This window comes from Periplaneta americana, chromosome 17 (genome assembly GCF_040183065.1).
Source record: "Periplaneta americana isolate PAMFEO1 chromosome 17, P.americana_PAMFEO1_priV1, whole genome shotgun sequence".
In the NCBI taxonomy this organism is placed as follows: Eukaryota; Metazoa; Arthropoda; class Insecta; order Blattodea; family Blattidae; genus Periplaneta; species Periplaneta americana.
In genome coordinates this window covers 7,094,131-7,112,660 of record NC_091133.1, presented here as the reverse complement: position 1 = coordinate 7,112,660, position 18,530 = coordinate 7,094,131, and the positions used below count along the sequence as shown (strand labels likewise).

At 36.7% G+C, this 18,530-nt stretch overlaps 1 protein-coding gene across 1 annotated transcript in view; it reads left to right on the top strand.

Annotated features, from left to right (window-relative positions):
* Positions 1 to 1,179: 1,179 nt before the first annotated feature.
* LOC138693349 (zinc finger protein 737-like) overlaps positions 1,180 to 18,530 on the top strand; it is a 42,458-nt gene continuing 25,107 nt past the window's right edge. Inside the window, exon 1 of the mRNA XM_069817266.1 lies at positions 1,180 to 1,287. The gene's annotated coding sequence lies outside the window, so the exon portion shown is untranslated. The remainder of the gene's footprint in view (positions 1,288 to 18,530) is intronic.

Below are 18,530 nucleotides of genomic sequence, written 5' to 3'. Positions count from 1 at the left end.
TTAAGGAATAACAGGAACCTACACACAGGGTTTAAGGAGATTTAAGATGATTAGTCAGTCCGTTGATTATAGAACAGTTTATATATATATATATTGTCTGTATGGCTTTATAGTAACGAGGAAAAGATTATACAGCGGCTACTGGAATTATGTCGAAAACTGTGTGCCGGGAATTGGTCCTTTTTCTTACCCATGCACACAGTTCCATAAAGGTGGTTATTTGTGCATTGTTTTTAGAGGTGATTACCCATCCGAGTCCACTAGGATAATTGGGAATGTATGTTTACTGTTACGTCTCACCCATCCCAGCTTGCGACGAAGATAACAACCGACCTTGCTGCTATGAGTAACTCGCTCTGGAGTTCTGATTAACAAAATCCATCTGCCTAAATCGATGGCGTCCACTATACTGTAATAACATTATAGCATCATGTCCATCTAGGGAAACTACATTTCCCAATGGTAAAATAATAATAAACAAATCGCTTAATTTGCTTCTGAGATTACTTGATACAAACACAGAAACATTATCTGTATGTTTATAGCTTACGTTTGTTGTTGTCCAAGGCCCCTTACATACGAAGTAATTTGTTTATATTTCATTACAGACCTTTAGATGGCGATAATAAAACACATTGTTATTTTAAAACTCTTTATCTCATGAAATATCAGTACTATCAAAATTTTGCATGGAATAAAACTTATCGGAAATCATTTTTAAAGAAACTTTTGTTACCTATGTAACATTTTTCGTGAAAATCAATAATAAGGAACAAATTTGGATTCAACTAATTCAGATCCCAGGTACCCTTACAAGCCCCCTTTTAAATAACGTACCTATTTTAAATGCCTTATATCTTAAAATCTATGTTAGAGCTAATTTAATTTATATTCCAATTATTATATAAATCGGTTCAGTCATTATCGCGTGAAAAGGTAACAAACATACCAAAAAAAACGATTTTTGGATTCAGGATGATTAATTATGAATGTTGACACCAATTATTTTTAGAAAAGCGAAAATTACCAGAAAAACTTCGGTTACAGATTTGTTAATAGTTTAGATATATAAATATACTTTTTTGGTCGTTTGTCGAATGTTTCAACCAAAGACGTTTTATAGTTTAACCGTTTCAACGAGTTTCCGTGATCACGGCACACTTAATCGTAGTGGATACTTTATACCCGGGAAACATTTATCCTTCATTGTGAGGTGACGAAGAGACGGGAGAGTGAGATTATCAGTAATAAAATTGTGCTTAATTTTCAATTTAATATTTCATACTGGTAAGTCCGTATCTGAGAATATTGCTACTTTTTGTCTTCGGTGTAATTATTATTGGACTCTTATTGTGCGGTTGCAGGCATTCGTTAATTTTATTTTTATGGTACTTTGTAAAATGGATGTCTTATATCCTAGTTATATTTATAGGTTGTAGGCAACCAGTGATCTCAACATTATAAACTGGATATACAACTCCTGTAGAGAAATGCTGTAAAAAACGTGACGTGTAACTTCCGTACTACTGGCACACCTGAGGCGTATCTTTATCTCTTTCTAACGCACATGGGAAATGATTGTTTTGTTGAAAGAAGTATTTATATTTTATTATATTTCTTTAATTTTGCCGTTATAATGGCGAAATAAGCCAAGTTCTGTCAGACGCGTTTCCAATTCACTGTGGACTAAACCAAGGAGATGCACTATCACCTTTACTTTTTAACTTTGCTCTAGAGTATGCCATTAGGAAAGTCCAAGATAACAGAGAGGGTTGAATATTTTACGAAATGGAAATATAAAAATTGGAAATTTATCTTTTGAAGAGGTGGAAAAATTCAAATACCTGGGAGCAACAGTAACAAATATAAATGAGACTCGGGAGGATATTAAACACAGAATAAATATGGGAAATGCCCGTTATTATTCGATTGAGAAGCTTTTATCATCCAGTCTGCTATCAAAAAATCTGAAAGTTAGAATTAGAAAAGCCTATTACATCCTTAGCAGGCAAGGGCCTCCTACCATCAGTATGGCAGCTCTACTTTTGCTCACGGGGTGAGCTAGTCCATGTGGTCCTTACTCAGAGTTGAGTCACTTCACTTCACTTCACTGTTTTGTGTTCTACTGTTACTTAGTCTAAATCTAAAATTATGTCTTTCCACTTTTCTCTGTCTCACGCAATACGCGTCCACTGTGGTCCTATCACTTCAACGAAGTCCTGTGCCCATCTCCTTCTTGGTCTTCCCCTTTCCCTTCTTCCCCTCCTCGGGTCCCAGACTGTAGTGGGGAATGCCAATCTGTTGGCAGGTAGTCTGGCTACATGTCCTCCCCATTTCCATTTTAGTCTTCTCGCTGTCTTGTAGGCCATTTCGATACCACTTTTTAATCTCAGTTCTTCATTTCTCACTTTCTCCTGTAGTTTAATCTCTGATATCTTTCTCTCCATTTTCCGTTGGCATACTATCATTATTGGTGTCTCTATGTAGTTTGTCATTGCCTTGGTCTTTGTAGGGTTCATCTGTTGCAGACTCTCATCCAATCCTGAACAAATGGAAAAACTATTTTGGGCAACTACTAACTATACACAGGTCAAATAGAAATAATCGGGACGAAATTGAAATACAAACTGCTGAGCCATTTATACCCGAACCCACACTTTCTGAAGTCGAAATTGCGATAGAAAATCTGAAAAAGTATGTCTCCAGGTATTGATCAAATTCCAGCAGAATTAATACAAGAGGGAGGAAGCGCATTATCTAACGAAATTTATAAGCTTGTACTTGCTATTTGGGAGAAGGAAATTGTATCAGAACAATGGAAGGAGTCCATAATCGTACCTATCTTTAAGAAGGGGGACAAGACTAACTGTAGTAACTTTCGAGGAATATCACTTTTGTTGACGTCGTACAACATTTTGTTCCAATATTCTTCTGAGAAGATTAACTCCATATGTAGATGAAATTATTGGGGATCATCAGTGTGGTTTTAAGCATAATGGATCAACTATTGATCAGATAATGGAGAAAAAAATTGGAGTATAAGGGTACAGTGCGTCAGAGATTTCAAAAAGGCATATGACTCGGTTAAGAGAGGAGTTTTATATGATATTCTTATTGAATTTGGTATTCCCAAGAAACTAGTTCGATTAATTAAAAAGTGTCTCAGTGAAACGTACAGCAGAGTTCATATACGTCAGTTTCTGTCAGATTTTTCCAATTCACTGTGGCTAAAGCAAGGAGATGCACTATCACCTTTACTTTTTAACTTTGCTCTAGAGTATGCCATTAGGAAAGTTCAGGATATCAGAGAGGGTAGGTTTGGAAGTAAATCCCGAAAAGACAAAGTATGTGATTATGTCTCGTGACGAGAATATTGTATGAAATGGAAATATAAAAGTTGGAAATTTATCTTTTGAAGAGGTGGAAAAATTCAAATACCTGGGAGCAACAGTAACAAATATAAATGATATTTGGGAGGAAATTAAACGCAGAATAAATATGGTTACCCTGCATCCTTACTGCCAGTGAAGGTGTTCAACAACGACGCTTATTTGTTTGCATTTTAAAAAAGGTACAGCAGTGTCATGTCTCATGTCTTATTATGTCCTGATATAATACTGGATTATAAATGTTTTTGTCTTAATAGACATAGTGTGCATTCAAATTTTTGTAACAGGCACTCAAAAGATTCTCAATCAAAGATAGAGAAACTGAAAATGTTAAAAATTCCGTAATATCTGTACAGAAAGTAATATATTCCCTATACATAAAAATGAATTGGCAACAAAATCATTGTGCCACGTAGCAGAAATTAAGCCATTTATAGATTCGGAGATTGTTAAGGAGTGTCTTCTAGCTGTATGTGACACTCCATTTCCTAAATTTCCAAACTCATTCAAAACAATTACAGGTGAAATAAAACAACAAATCAACCTGCTCGTGTCGATATGAGTTGCATAATAGCAGAGCCCGCCCTTTAACTTCAAAATACTAGTAATATATACATATTACATATTGATGATGATGATGCTGATGATAATAATAATACTAATAATAATAATAATAATAGACCAAATTATATAATAATTAAAAATCCGCGCATTTTGTTAAGATTCAATATTGTAAAATGCACTGTGGCTCTCGGCTATCCTTTAATTTCTAGTGAATATCATTGGTGTAGACTCTTACACTGACTTACTTACAAATGGATTTTAGGGAATCCGGAGGTTCATTGCCGCCCTCACATAAGCCCGCCATCGATCCCTATCCTGAACAAAATTAATCCAGTCCCTAGCATAATATCCCAACTTCCTCAAATCCATTTTAATATTATCTTCCCATCTACACCTTGCCCTCCCCAAAGATCTTTTCCCCTCGGGTGTTCCAGCTAGCACTCTATAAGCTTTTCTGGATTCATCCATACGTGCTACATGTCCTGCCCATCTCAAACGTCTGGATTTAGTATTCCTAATTATGTCAGGTGAAGAATACAATGCGTGCAGTTCTGCGTTGTTTAACTTTCTCCATTCTCCTGTAACTTCATCCCACTTTGCCCCAAATATTTTGCTAAGTACCGTATTCTCGAAGATCCTTAACCTCTGTTCCTCTCTCAAAGCGAGAGTCCAAGTTCCACAACCATACAGAACAACCGGTAATATAACTGTTTTTTTTTTAATTCCAACTTTCAGTATTTTCGGGAGCAGACTGGATGACAAAAGCTTCTCAACCGAATAATAACAGGCATTTCCCATATTTATTCTGCATTTAATTTCCTCTTGAGTGTCATTTATATATGTTACTGTTGCTCCAATGTACTTGAATTTTTCCACTTTGTCAAAAGATAAATTTTATATTGGAGTTTCGCAACAAGCTCTTTTTTACGGTGATGGGTTGTTAGTCCGCCCAAACCCCAAGCTAGAAGATACCACTTATCAACTGTCTGCGACTGTCTGTTCAATATATTTCAGTTATTCTAGATGCCAATATGGCGAGCCGCACTTTGTCTGGTATCGCTTTTCTCAGTTGTGTCTTTCTTCGAAATAATTGGCGATATTTTACATATTGAAATTTCGAAATCAGTTAGCGACATACGACAGAAGTTATCAAATTCTCCTGATGGTTCACAAAAATTTCTCGTTAAACGTATGTTCTATCATTTCCCTGCATCATAAATTAATATTGTCCACACCTGTGGAGTAACGGTCAGCGCGTCTGGCTGCGAAACCAGGTGGCCTGAGTTCGAATCCCAGTCGGGGCAAGTTACGTGGTTGAGGTTTTTTCTGGGGTTTTCCCTCAACCCAATACGAGCAAATGCTGGGTCATTTTCGGTGCTGGACCGCGGACTCATTTCATCGGCATTATCACCTTCATATCATTCAGAGTCGACCTGGTTGGCGAGTTGGTATAGTGCTGGCCTTCTATGCCCAAGGTTGCAGGTTCAATCCCGGGCCAGGTCGATGGCATTTAAGTGTGCTTAAATGCGACAGGCTCATGTCAGTAGATTTACTGGCATGTAAAAGAACTCCTGCGGGACAAATTTCTGGCACATCCGGCGACGCTGATATAACCTCTGCAGTTTGCGAGCGTCGTTAAATAAAACATAACATTTTTTTATCATTCAGATGCTAAGTAACTAGATGATGATACAGCGTCGTAAAATAACCCAATAAAATAAAATAAAAAAAATTAATTAATACTTAATTTAAATGGCTTTAATTATCTTGGCAAACAAATGAATAGTCATATTTTTATTAATAATTTATAAATTCCTATTAAGATTTTGTGATAACATTAGAGTCGATATATTGTGTAATAATAAAATCGTTGCCACGTTGGAGAGGTTCATAGACAAGTTACATTATATTAAGTTAGAGAAATAATGTAATATCGGCAAATTCATCTCGTCCGATTTTTGTGTATAGCTTCATCCACCACCTTTTTTTCCGAGGCTTCCGACTTTTTTTTGGTGTAATATGTTACCAATAGTTGTAATAACTAAGAGCACACAGAGCTGATGCAGCTGCAATTTCGGTAGCTTCTATCATGTACACGTCACAACTGAATGCCTCGCCTCACCTCGGCGAGAGTGTGGAGAGGTACATCGCTTGCAACAACGACGGTCTGTGGTCGCCGAGTGGCAATCGGGTCGACTCGGCGAGAGTGTGGAGGTAGCATTAAGGGTGTTTGAGAATAAGGTGCTTAGGAAAATATTTTGGGCTGAGAGGATGAAGTTACAGGAGAATGGAGAAAGTTACACAACACAGAACTGCACGCATTCTATTCTTCACCAACATTAAATCCAGACGTTTGAGATGGACAGGGCATGTAGCACGTATGGGCGAATCCAGAAATGCATATAGAGTGTTAGTTGAGAGGCCGACGAGAAAAAGACCTTTGGGGAGGCCGAGACGTAGATGTGAAGATAATATTAAAATGGATTTGAGGGAGATGGGATATGATGATAGAGACTGGATTAATCTTGCTCAGGATAGGGACCAATGTCGGGCTTATGTGAGGGCGGCAATGAACCTCCAGGTTCCTTAAAAGCCAGTAAGTAAGTAAGTAAAGGTGAAATATTGTGCGGCTGTACCGTATGTAAAACTGAGTAACAAAGAAGTGCAATATAGGCCTACTTCATTTTTCCAAACAAGCCTGGACATAGAGACCAGAGACTCTAGGCAGTTAACAGAGTAGGATTTATTTAACGTAATTTGAATTTAAAAAAATAGACAAGCAGACTTAGAAATGAAGTAGACAAGTACCAATTATACTTTTTTATATTTATAATTACAAGATTACTTCTGATTGAGGCTCTGCTGATACGTGTATATAAATATATATAAATAAATAAATATATGTATATATATATGTATATATAAAGGCGGCCTAGGTAGCGTAGTTAGTATAATGCTGGCCTTCTATGCTCGAGGTTGTGGGTTCGATCCCGGCCCAGATCGATGACATTTAAGTATCGTCGCTCGAGTTCTTAACTGTTCTAACTCCACAAAACTTGATTCTGAGAAAACATTGATTGTAGGTTATGAATGCAGTAAAAATTTATAGTGAAGTTACAGAAAAATCAAATACGCAACAATTTGATATTAGTTACGAAATATTTATTGAGCACTTAAACAAGTATTTTCACTGGTACATAATGGCTTTATTGTAAACAAATGTATTGGAGATAGAACCTATGACAATATAAAAGTCAAAATCCCTTAACTACCAGATGGTGTGTATCCAAAAAGTACTAATGCCTACTTGTTAATATGTTTTAAACACAGTTTTGTAAAATTGTACATCAACTGTCGGCATATAGATATACATTGACATAAGATCTTTCTCTTTTGCAGAAGGAATACTCACGTGAATGGTACAAGGGGAAATACTGGGCATGGTTAAATTCATATTACTCCCTTTAGAAGATGTTACAAAATGTGCTCTTGTTGATTTTTCTTTAAAAAGCTTTACATCAACAAATTCACTGTTATAGTTTAACCTATACTTGATTACAAAAATATTTTCTTTATTGCAAACAATATGTTTAACATTACAGTAAGGTATAGTAGAGAAATTCATGCCTTTCGAAATAGCCATCTTGTAGTTTTAAAAGTCTTTCGTAATCATTTCATGTACAATTAGGTGCACTTTGTGAGTCTTAATTGCTTTAAGTTTTCTTATTAATGATACTGGGCTGAATATTTCTTTAAATTTTAGTTTGTTTTCATTGGCACTGTGCACTGCAACAATCTTTTGTACAAGACTATGGCCGGGTTCTGAAAACTTCTATTCTATGCTGATAATTTTCTGATTGTTACTTAAAGTACTAGAGGGCTATTGACATGATAATGTTTCTATTTTGCGGAACACTTGAGTCAGACCAAAGTTTAAATTTTGTAACCTTGGGATTGTTTGCACAGAATTGAAGACATTGCTACAAAAACAGCCGTTGTCAAAACTGCTATTTTTCAGGAGAACAATAAAAATAAATAGAACAACACATATCAGCTGTTTCCGTACAACTGATGTTTATCATTGTGGCTATTGCATCTGACATAGATCATTTTTGGAGTCTATAAACATTTGAAATAGTAGCAAATGTGTCCTTAACTCAATTTTATTAAAAATGACTAGGGATGTTTTTGTAATAATGTCTTCAATTTATTGAGAATTGAAACCAGAGCACTAGAAATATCATTCCCGACTCTACTGGACTGAGATTCATTCCAAATTGAGCAGTACGTCTTTTTATCCACAAAACAAAAAGCTGTTCAATTATGACAGTTTAGTATTCTTTTATAGAAAAAATTTGATATATTTGCTTTACGTAGTGCTAAAGCATTTTCTACAGTAGGTCATAACAGACTAATGCTGTGGTTTGATCTGTCTTAAAATCCTGTTTATCCCTGTCTCTTTCTTGCTTCCCTTCATTTTTTTCTAAAAACATGGTATGTGTTACATTTTACTTCATCATCAGTAGGTTTTACATTACATTTAAATGTCTCATAATGATCACACCTATCATTTTAGGCTTAAAGAAACTGAGGTTAAACTCTGTACAAAAACCTTTCTATAAAAATAATTTTCTCCCTAACAGGTTGGCTTGAATATTCTTTGTGCAATGAATACATGCGTAATATATTGAAATTTGAACCCAGATAATGACGACTTGATGAGGCTCGACAGTAATGAGAATCAATTACTGAAAATGACTTTATATGCTCTCGAACTTTATCAAGTTGTTAAATGTTATGTTTTATTTAACGACGCTCGCAACTGCAGAGGTTATATCAGCGTCGCCGGATGTGCCAGAATTTTGTCCCATAGGAGTACTTTTACATGCCAGTAAATCTACTGACATGAGCCTGTCGCATTTAAGCACACTTAAATGCCATCGACCTGGCCCGAGAACGAACCCGCAACCTTGGGCATAGAAGGCCAGCGCTATACCAACTCGCCAACCAGGTCGACATCAAGTTGTTCTTGTGAACTACCTCTGTTAGAGTGTTTTCCTTTGATGGGGGAACGAGGTACACCAGTTTCTGCATTTATTACATTATCAAAATTATGAAAAAGCCTTTTCTGGCTAATATCAAGGGTGCTTAGGATATATTCTTTACACACTTTCAGTAACTCATAGTTAACTTCAAAATAATACAAGTTATAGTATCGTCCTTTTCTTCCAGCATACGCTCTTGTTCATCTCCATTGCAGCCATTTTGTTTACATAATCACATGACTGTATACTGTACTATGATTGGCGTTTGGAGATAAACCCATTAAGAATTCAAATTACTCTTACGTTGGGAGTTAGAACTAAAACAAATTGTAAATTTAAACTTTGTTTTGCTACATTTTCATGCTTTTATGAAAAATTTATAATCTTTACGTCCATAAGTCTCGCACGGCTACAATAACTCAATTTAAAGAAAAATTGGACTTAGAACCATTAAGAACTCGAGCGAAGGTATGTTTAAATGCGATAGGCTCATGTCAGTAGATTTACTGCCATGTAAAAGAACTCCTGCGGGACAAAATTCCGGCATACCAGCGATGCTGATATAATCTCTGCAGTTGCAAGCGTCGTTAAATAAACCGTAATTTAAATTTTCTATTAATAAACAGTAGTAAATCACTTATAGTCCTGTGCCGTGGCGTCGCAGTCTAAGGCATCCTGCCTAGGACTCACGTTACGGAATGCGCGCTGGTTCGGGGGGAAGAAATTTTCCCATGAAATTTCGGCCGGTGTATGGGACTGTTGCCCACCCAGCATCGTGAGCATTTGAGGAGCTACGATAGGTAGCGAAAATCCGGTTTCGCAAACCAGCTACAACAGCTGGGGGGATCATCGTGGTAACCACACGATACCTCCATACTTGTTGGATGATCTTCCACCTCTGCTTCGGCATGTAGACGTGAAGCCAGCAGCCGGCTGGTCGGTCTTCGCCTTTCATGGATTGTAGCTTCATGGATTTACAATTGTTTGTAAATATGTTACTAGTCATTAATGAATGCAGTGGAGGGGAAAATGAGATGGCAACCCTATTCAATTATCTCCTGGCTTAGTTGCTTCATGAGTGATGCCTCATTGGTGTCACTTATGAGGCTAGACAGCTGCCTAGTTTGCTTATGGAGAAGTTCGCCGCTGTTTCTATATCATGTTAATATATTTCATATTTTACTATTGATATTTTGGTACAGTACCATATGAAGTAATATTTTGTGTGTTTTGTTATTTTGATAAATTGATGTAATTAATTTTTCTTCTAGTGTTTATGTACTGTTATTTAGTATTTATTATGCTTATACTTGGCTTTTTTACTTTGGTGTATTTCTGTTAAGAGAATAAATTTTAAAGTAAACTCAGCTCTTATATCACATACAATTAAGTATAACAGGTTTTTATATTCTGAGGTCAAAGTATATATACCGGTACCTATAAAAATTGGTAAATTTAGTTACATTATTTTATATTGGGTGTAAGGTAATTAAACTTGTGACAAAACTAAAAATTATAAAATTTTAATGGAGAATAAATCTTTCTAGTTCAAAATATATGTTTCGGTTTACTACCAGTACTACAGTACAGTATATGTTTAAAAGTCTATGAATATAATTGTGTACTTTTCTTATATCGTAGTTAACTTTTATTTTAATTTAATCTTTACTATTCCTAACAAATATTTATCCTGATCGAGAGTAGCGCATGTAAATATGTGGCCTAGATAAGCCAAGAAATTTCTTTTATATACTGCATTTGTCTTTGGTTTTCATATTTTTATATTGATACGATATGTATATTTTTTTTAAGTTCGAAGTAATGTGGAGCACATTATATACCGTAAAATGGGGTGAATAGCAACATTTTTCTGGGGGAAAAATTATTGGTTTCAAAGAAAGGGAAATTTCATTTCAGCAGCAGGAAATTTTGTCCCTTTGATTTGAAACATTCTATGTTGGCAATTCTGTTAGAAACCATACTTTTCTAGAAGGATTGCAATTGAAAAAAAAATTGTTTTGTGTGTTCGATATTTTTTTCATTTTCAAGAGAAGAATTAAACTTTGAATACCATTACAATTTCCTTAAAGTGTAAGTAATTTTAAATCATATATGTGCAATTATTGGTCATTGAATATATTTTTAACGCAAAATTTAACCTGTAATAGTGCCACGTGTTTTCAGCAGATCCATTTTGATTTTCTTCTGTGCAGATTGGACCACGAACGGGGTGAATAGCAACATCATGCCCAGGACTTACACACCTGATCCACGTACCAAAAGATACAAGAAAGTGGATGAAGACAAGATTCTAGCAGCTTCTAAAGATGTGGAGAAAGGTTTTAGTTTTAGAGAAGCTGCTATAATTCATGGCTTAGACCATACGATTTTGTACCGACATTTCAAAAAATAAAAAATGGGCCTGAAAATGAAATCACACAGTGGACGGCCTGTTCTAAATCTTGATGTTGAAAATATGATCGTGGACAAATTAGTGCAGTGTGCTGAGTAGGGATATCGAATGGACTCATTTGACTTGAGAATTATTGTTAAACATTACCTCGATAAATCTGGAAGAAAAGAGCCCAGATTTAAGGATAGCTTTCCAGGGAAAGATTTTGCTTATAGTTTCCTCATGCGTCACAAAGCACGTCTTTCAGAACGCATGTACCAGAATATTAAAAGAAGCAGAGCTGGAATATCAAAAGATACCATTGAGGGATATTTTGAAAACCTCTCTGCCTCGTTGGATGGAGTCCCATCAGCCAATATAGTGAATTATGATGAGACGAACTTGGCTGACGACCCTGGCCGAAAGAAGGTGATAACCAAAAGGGGTATAAAGTACCCAGAGAGAGTCATGAACCATAGCAAGTCGGCAACCTCCATAATGTTTGCTGCAGCAGTGGATGGAAAATTACTTCCACCCTATGTGGTTTATCAGGTGACAAATGTTTATGACTTGTGGACAGTTGGGGGACCAAAAGGTGCCCGCTGCAACGGAACACCATCAGGATGGTTTGATGTGAATTGTTTTGATAACTGGGTTGCGAATATTGCTGTCCATATTTCCGAAGGCTGGAGGGTAGAAAAATTTTGACTGGGGACAATTTGTCATCACGTCTCTCAGTGGTCTCAGTTGAGCTCTGTGAAGAGCATAATATTTCTTTTGTGTTTCTTCCTGCGAACTCAACGCATCTGACGCAACCTCTGGATGTGGCCTTCTTCCGACCGTTAAAAATGGCTTGGAGGAAGATTCCTGGGAGAAGGGAGTCATCTGTGCCAAGGACAGTGTTTCCTCACCTGTTAAAATCTTTGATGGAAGCTGTTAGAGAGAATGAAAAGAAGAATGTTCTGTCAGGTTTCTTTAAGTTTGGGATTGTGCCGCTTAATAAAGACAAAGTCCTGTCACAACCGTCACATGACAGCGAAGATCTTGATAATTCCAATGAAGTTGTCCAGGATTCTGTTTTAGAAATATTGAAGTCCCTTCGCTATGACAGTTTGCCAAAGCCAAGGCAGCAAAGGAAGAAGATGATAATGCCAGGTCAAAGTGTTACTGGGGCAGACTTCAGTGAAGAAAGTGAAGATGATCCCGATCCTGTTATTGCCGCTGACAGTTCCAGTGACAATGAAATCACAAATGAAGACACTATTGTTGCAGACGTAAACATGCAACAGAGAAGTGAGTGTGTGGGTAAAGATGGGAAAACATATAAAGGCATTTTTCCTATGAAAAGTGCTGACATAAATATAAATGACTGGCTGTTAGTGAAGTTCCATAGCCGCAGCTATGCAGGGAAAGTCACAGTTTTGTCTCCCAAATTTGGAGCAACATTTCTAAGGGAGAAGCCGTCTAACAAAATGCAGGGTTCCTTGTTTGTCTTCCCCAATATAGAAGACATTAGTGAATTTAAATATGACGAAGTAGTAGGTAGGCTTCAACTGCCACTGTTAGAAAGAAGAGGAATTCTGACTTTTGCAGTAAAGTCAAATGAGTGGTAATAGTGTTCTTTGTGTATCATTGATGTATGCTCTTATTTTACTTTTTAAAATACATAAATTGTGTTGCTATTCAACCTATATGATGATGACTAGCAAAGTACATAAGAATCAAATACGTGTTGTCATTCACCCCACCTAAGGGGTGAATAGCAACAAAAAGAAATTATTTTTTTATATATATTTGCATATAATTTAAAATTTCTAGATTTTCAGGATATAACGTTAAGAAGTAGATAAGGGTAGTGTAATTTTTTTGTAGTCTTATATTAATTTCTGAAACATTTATGCTAAGAAAAACATTAAAATTTGTTGCTATTCACCCCATTTTACGATACTTAATTTCATTTATGATGTTTACGTACAAGTTCAGAGAATTGATAGCTCATATTAAATTGAAAGAAATAGTTAAAGATAACCCACAATATAAATAATTTCAATATGCATACACGGACTTGGGAGGTAACATCATTGTAGCAACTGTGTTAGAAAGAGAGGGAGAGATTCCCTCACCAACATGGCGACGTGCGAACTAGTGGCACGATATTTTAACATACGGTGTTTCCTCCATTTTAGTACAGAGCTCAATGGTTGTAACGTCGCCGTCTGCTATTCTTACACGCCTTCCCACTTCCTTAAATCCTCATGTTCTCAAGCGTACACGATATAGTTAAACACTTTCCCGCAAGAGTGCTAGTAGGATGCCCAGTGTCGCAGTCCAACCAGAGTATAGCATCGCCACCCAATCTGTTATGCCTACGCGAAAGACAGGAAAACGTGGTTTCAGAGAGTTGGTGCTGATGGTTTTATGTCTGTTTGTTTAGTGATTTGTGTGGCTGTTAGTCTATAAATCTATATAAACTAATAAAAATCTTTCATGAAAGTTCCATCTCGATTTTATGGAGAACGGTACAATTTACGTGTTTACGTATGCATGCTCATTCCATGTCAGACTGATAAAACTACGTCCATTACATTCCAGACTATTGGAAACTATTATCAACTATTTTAAAGAGGACAGTGCTACATTCAATAAACCTTGCTGAGGTATGGTGGGTAGTTCTGGGATGAAAGCGAGCAGTACCAGTAGCTAATATATTACTCAGCCAATTTGTAATCAACGGCTCAAATGAGACTAAAGAAAGAGCAGTGGCAAGAACGAACTAATGAGTAATAGCTCAAAGTGTCAGATTATTCATTACATTACTCAGTGCCTTTTTTCAGATAGAAGAATAAATGTCAATTAATGTAAAGCAATAGATGGTCAAAATATAATACTACCTGGTACAATATCCTAAATATTTCCACGTTTTTTGTGCATTTTATTTATTTTGCTATTATAAAGATAATCCGGAATAATGAAACCAAATGCATTAACCAATATTATCGTGGGCAGTTAAGGGGAGAGGGCACAGGAATTCTTTGGGGAGACTCAAGCCCACCCTTACCCTCTTTCAGCGTCACTCCTAATCTAAAATCGATTGCATTTCAATTTACAACAACCTATATAATTGCTGGGATCAAGATCCAATGAATATATATATATATATATATATTACTTCTGCTAAGTATATTGCCTACGAAATGGTGTATTGCTGTGTGCTGCACTGCACAAGCAAGAACGGAAAAGTCAAGGAGATTTCATTTCATGAATTTCCTTGTGATACAAAACTGAAACAGAAATGGCTAAAAAATGTATCTAGAGATAATTTCGTGGCTAATTTTAATCAAGAATATCCTTTGTGTGTGGCCTACATTTTCTTGATGCTAATTACCATCCAGACCTGAAAATAAAGAAATTGAAACAAAGTGCTATCCCATCAGTTTTTTTTTTATCCTCCGAATAAAATACGTAAGTCCACACCACAGAGGTGAGTGTCAATAAAGGATGAAGTAAAGAAAAACAAAAAAAGGTAGAAGGCTGAGTCTTTTGGAGATAGTTATGAATGTCCTATTTCTGACGGCAACAATGAAGATGGCATTGAAAATACGATTAATTGAAGGAGATCTATTGAAGGTCAGACAGACTCCGAAGCTGGACAGTATTATAAAGCCGAAAGAGAAAAAACACGACTGAGATTAAAATTGTTGTATGCCAATCAGAAAATTAAAAAGTTGGAAAATGGTTTGCATTTACAGAAAGAATGGATGGACCAGTTTCATAATAAGTACTGCAGCAATCTAGAAGCACTAATAGAGTCTAATAAACAAGATCCTACTGATTTCAAATCTTCATTTATTTTAGAACAAATTCTAAATTATTATAAGCAGTCGCCCTGTTGATCAGAAAATTTCATAAAACAGTGCGTAATATGGCATTTAATTTCTCCAAGGGGTATAGTTACGCAAGAAACAATTTGTTAAAACTGCCTTCTATAAGCACTTTGAATCACTATCTAGGAGACGTATCTTGCGAAACAGGAGTGACAGATCTCGTGAGAGAGAGAGAGAGAGAGAGAGAGAGAGAGAGAGAGAGAGAGAGAGAGACTATTTGCAGAATCTGAGAGACTGAATGAAGCAGAAAAATTAAGTTCCCTAATTATTGACGAAACGGCCATAAAACAGCAATTATTGTATGATAAGAAACTAGACACAATTTTTGGTCATAAGGACACGTCTTCTCATGTAGAAGCTTTCCGATGAAAACAATTCTGTTTCGAAAGATGTAACTGATAAAGAGCTAGTTCTTGCAAATAGTCCGTTATGTTTTCTTATTTCTGGCATATCCACCTGTTATAGACTTCCTGTTGCTTTTTTTTTTTTTTTTTTTTCCTAAAAGACTTTCTGGGGTTTAACTTCACAGTTTCATACTATCAGTGATAAAGAGGTCGAGTCTGGTTTTGTGATTTTAAGATTAGTTCCAGATAATCATAAAATAAACGTGAACATGACGAGACGACTGTCCAACGGGAAGACAATAAAGGCTAGAATTAGTCAACCGAATAATCCAGAATGGCATCTCTTCTTAGCTTTCGACCAGTGCCACATATTGAAAAATTTAAGAACAACTCTTTTAGAAAAGGCAATGTATGATAAAAAAGGAACAAATTAGTGGCATTCACATTAAAAACTTATATAGAATGCAGTCGAAAGAAGTAGTTAAGCCAGTCCCTTTCCTAAGTAGGAAACATGTAGCACCAACCAATTTCGAAAAGATAAATGTGAAAAGGGTTAAAGATATATTTTCGTCTGAAGTAATAACCACTCTGCAATGTTTGAAAGACAACAGCAGCCACTTCAAATCCCAGGGTTTTCAAAGCTGTGGTGCCACTATCACGTTTCTGAAAATGATAAAGAAGTGGTTCGAAAACCATGATGTGAGAAGCACTTCTTTGCAGCAATTAATGCCAGAGAAAATGCACTTTTTCAATATAAGTGACGAGAGATGGAATGGTTAAGAAGTGATTTTGCATCATACCTTGCAGAAATTATAAATGCAAGCAATGAGCAGGGTATGGAATTTTTAAGCAAAGACACCTATGAAGTTGTTCTCCTGACATCTTCCTCCACTGTCCAGTACACAAAGTACCTGCTTTCATCTGGCTTCCATTTCGTTCTCACACGGGCATTTAATATTGATCCTGTAGAGCATTTCTTCAGTAAGCTGAGACAGATATCTGGGAGCAATGACATGCTAGACTGCAGAGCAGTTATATTTAGCATGAACAGAACACTGAAAACTGGATTAACTACGAGAAATAACAAGAGAATTCCCATAGTGATGCTCTCGTCTGGAACTAACCAACAGAAAAACGAGATTTCGATTCAAGAAAATGTAATGGCTATGTTAAGCAAATTTCACCAACCTCCATGTAAGTGAAATTCTTTATCAGTAAAACTTTAAATAAATTCGTTACCTAAAGATTGGCGATATCCTTTAACTTATTATAACTCTAGGTATGTAAAATTTAATTTTCAGGCCTTGGATTTGTGACAATGAAGGTGGCATCTCTGATTTACATTGGAGATTTCGTAGTACAAGTACAGAAGGAAATCTAATGTAAACTATGCTGTCAGCTGGTCAGCAAAGAAAAATGCAGTTCACCTATGATGCACTTAATCTACAAGAGGGATATCTCCGATAAGATGCACTATCCATCTGAAATGTTAGTGTGGGTACTAAGGACAATTTTCGAATTTGTGTGCAAGGCCTCGAAGTTGGTGACCGTCAGGACATGTGAAACGCTAACTAAACTTATTCTTCCTGTGTTCACGTAGGCTTCGGTGGCTGATGTACATGGTGTGTGGATAAGCTTCAGGGCTTCTACTGTGTTGTCTTAGTGTTGGTGGCTGACGTTTCGACCGCTGTGTTGTGGTCATCTTCAGAGCAGTTGTTGGATAAGGAAATAGTCTGCGGTCTCGTGTATATAGTAGTCTCTATGGGGGGAGTACTTGCGGTGATAGGTCGTAGGTTCTTCTTCTGGCATCTGATTGGTCCTACGTTGTCCAATCCGGTTGAGGTCTGTATGAAGGGGAGTATTCATATTAAATACTGGCCCTCATAAGGTCCGAAAGAGTGACCTTGATACCGTGCCCGATGTCCGGATGAAGGGGGGCGCCGCGTACATGTGGAGATCTGGCTTCTCGTTCCTAAGTATGATCTTGGAATAGACTTCCCCATGAGTTGCTGAGTTGTAACCCCTCGTCCTTGTTGATGTTGTTGGGATGTTGTTTGATGTGGAAGGCTTCTTTAACCAGTCTTCTGTATAAGTTGTCTTCTTTATCTATTATCTTGATATTGTCGAATTCGATGGCGTGGCCTGAATCTGCTGAGTGTAAGGCTATTGCTGATTTTTCGTATGGTCCGTATTTGCAGAGTCGGATGTGTTCCTTCCTTCTATCTTCCACCGTACGTCCAGTTTGGCCTATGTATTTTAAACTGCAGGAGCAAGGGATCATGTATATCCCGGCTGATTGGAGGTATGGAAGTTTATCTTTGACTTTGACTAACGAGTGGGAAATCTTGTGTGGGGCGTTGTATACTGTCTTGATATTGAATTTCCTGTGAATAGTGAGTCTTCTTTACTCAAATGCCCTGCCTCTTTAGACGATAGTCACATGCAAAGTTTGAGCATGTTCGTGTGTAAATGTGCAATTCCCATATTTCTGAAGAATATTGCTTCAGAAACAACAGAATGTTTTGAGCGCGTTAAATTTCTGAATCCAAAACCAACAAGTCGGAAAATACTGCGAGTGTAACCTGCCTCCATGCCATCAACATCAAGTTGAGCTGTGAGGGACATCAATGCAGCGCTCTGAGGTGAGTAGTGGAGAAACTTTGCACTATTTCAATGTAAGCGCTTTTGGTCGAAGTGGGAAGGTGCATAAGGATAGCAGACGGCGATGGTTATAGCTTACACTATTTGAGGGCACTTGTAGAAATGATAAAATGAAAGTTTGCATATACTTAAGCCTAATAGGAGTGAATTAATTTCTCAGTACAGTGTGGCACTCTATATTAGCTACACAAAATGTCGTCAAAAGAAAATTATTATGATTTTTTGTACTTGAATTAATGTACCAGTAAAAT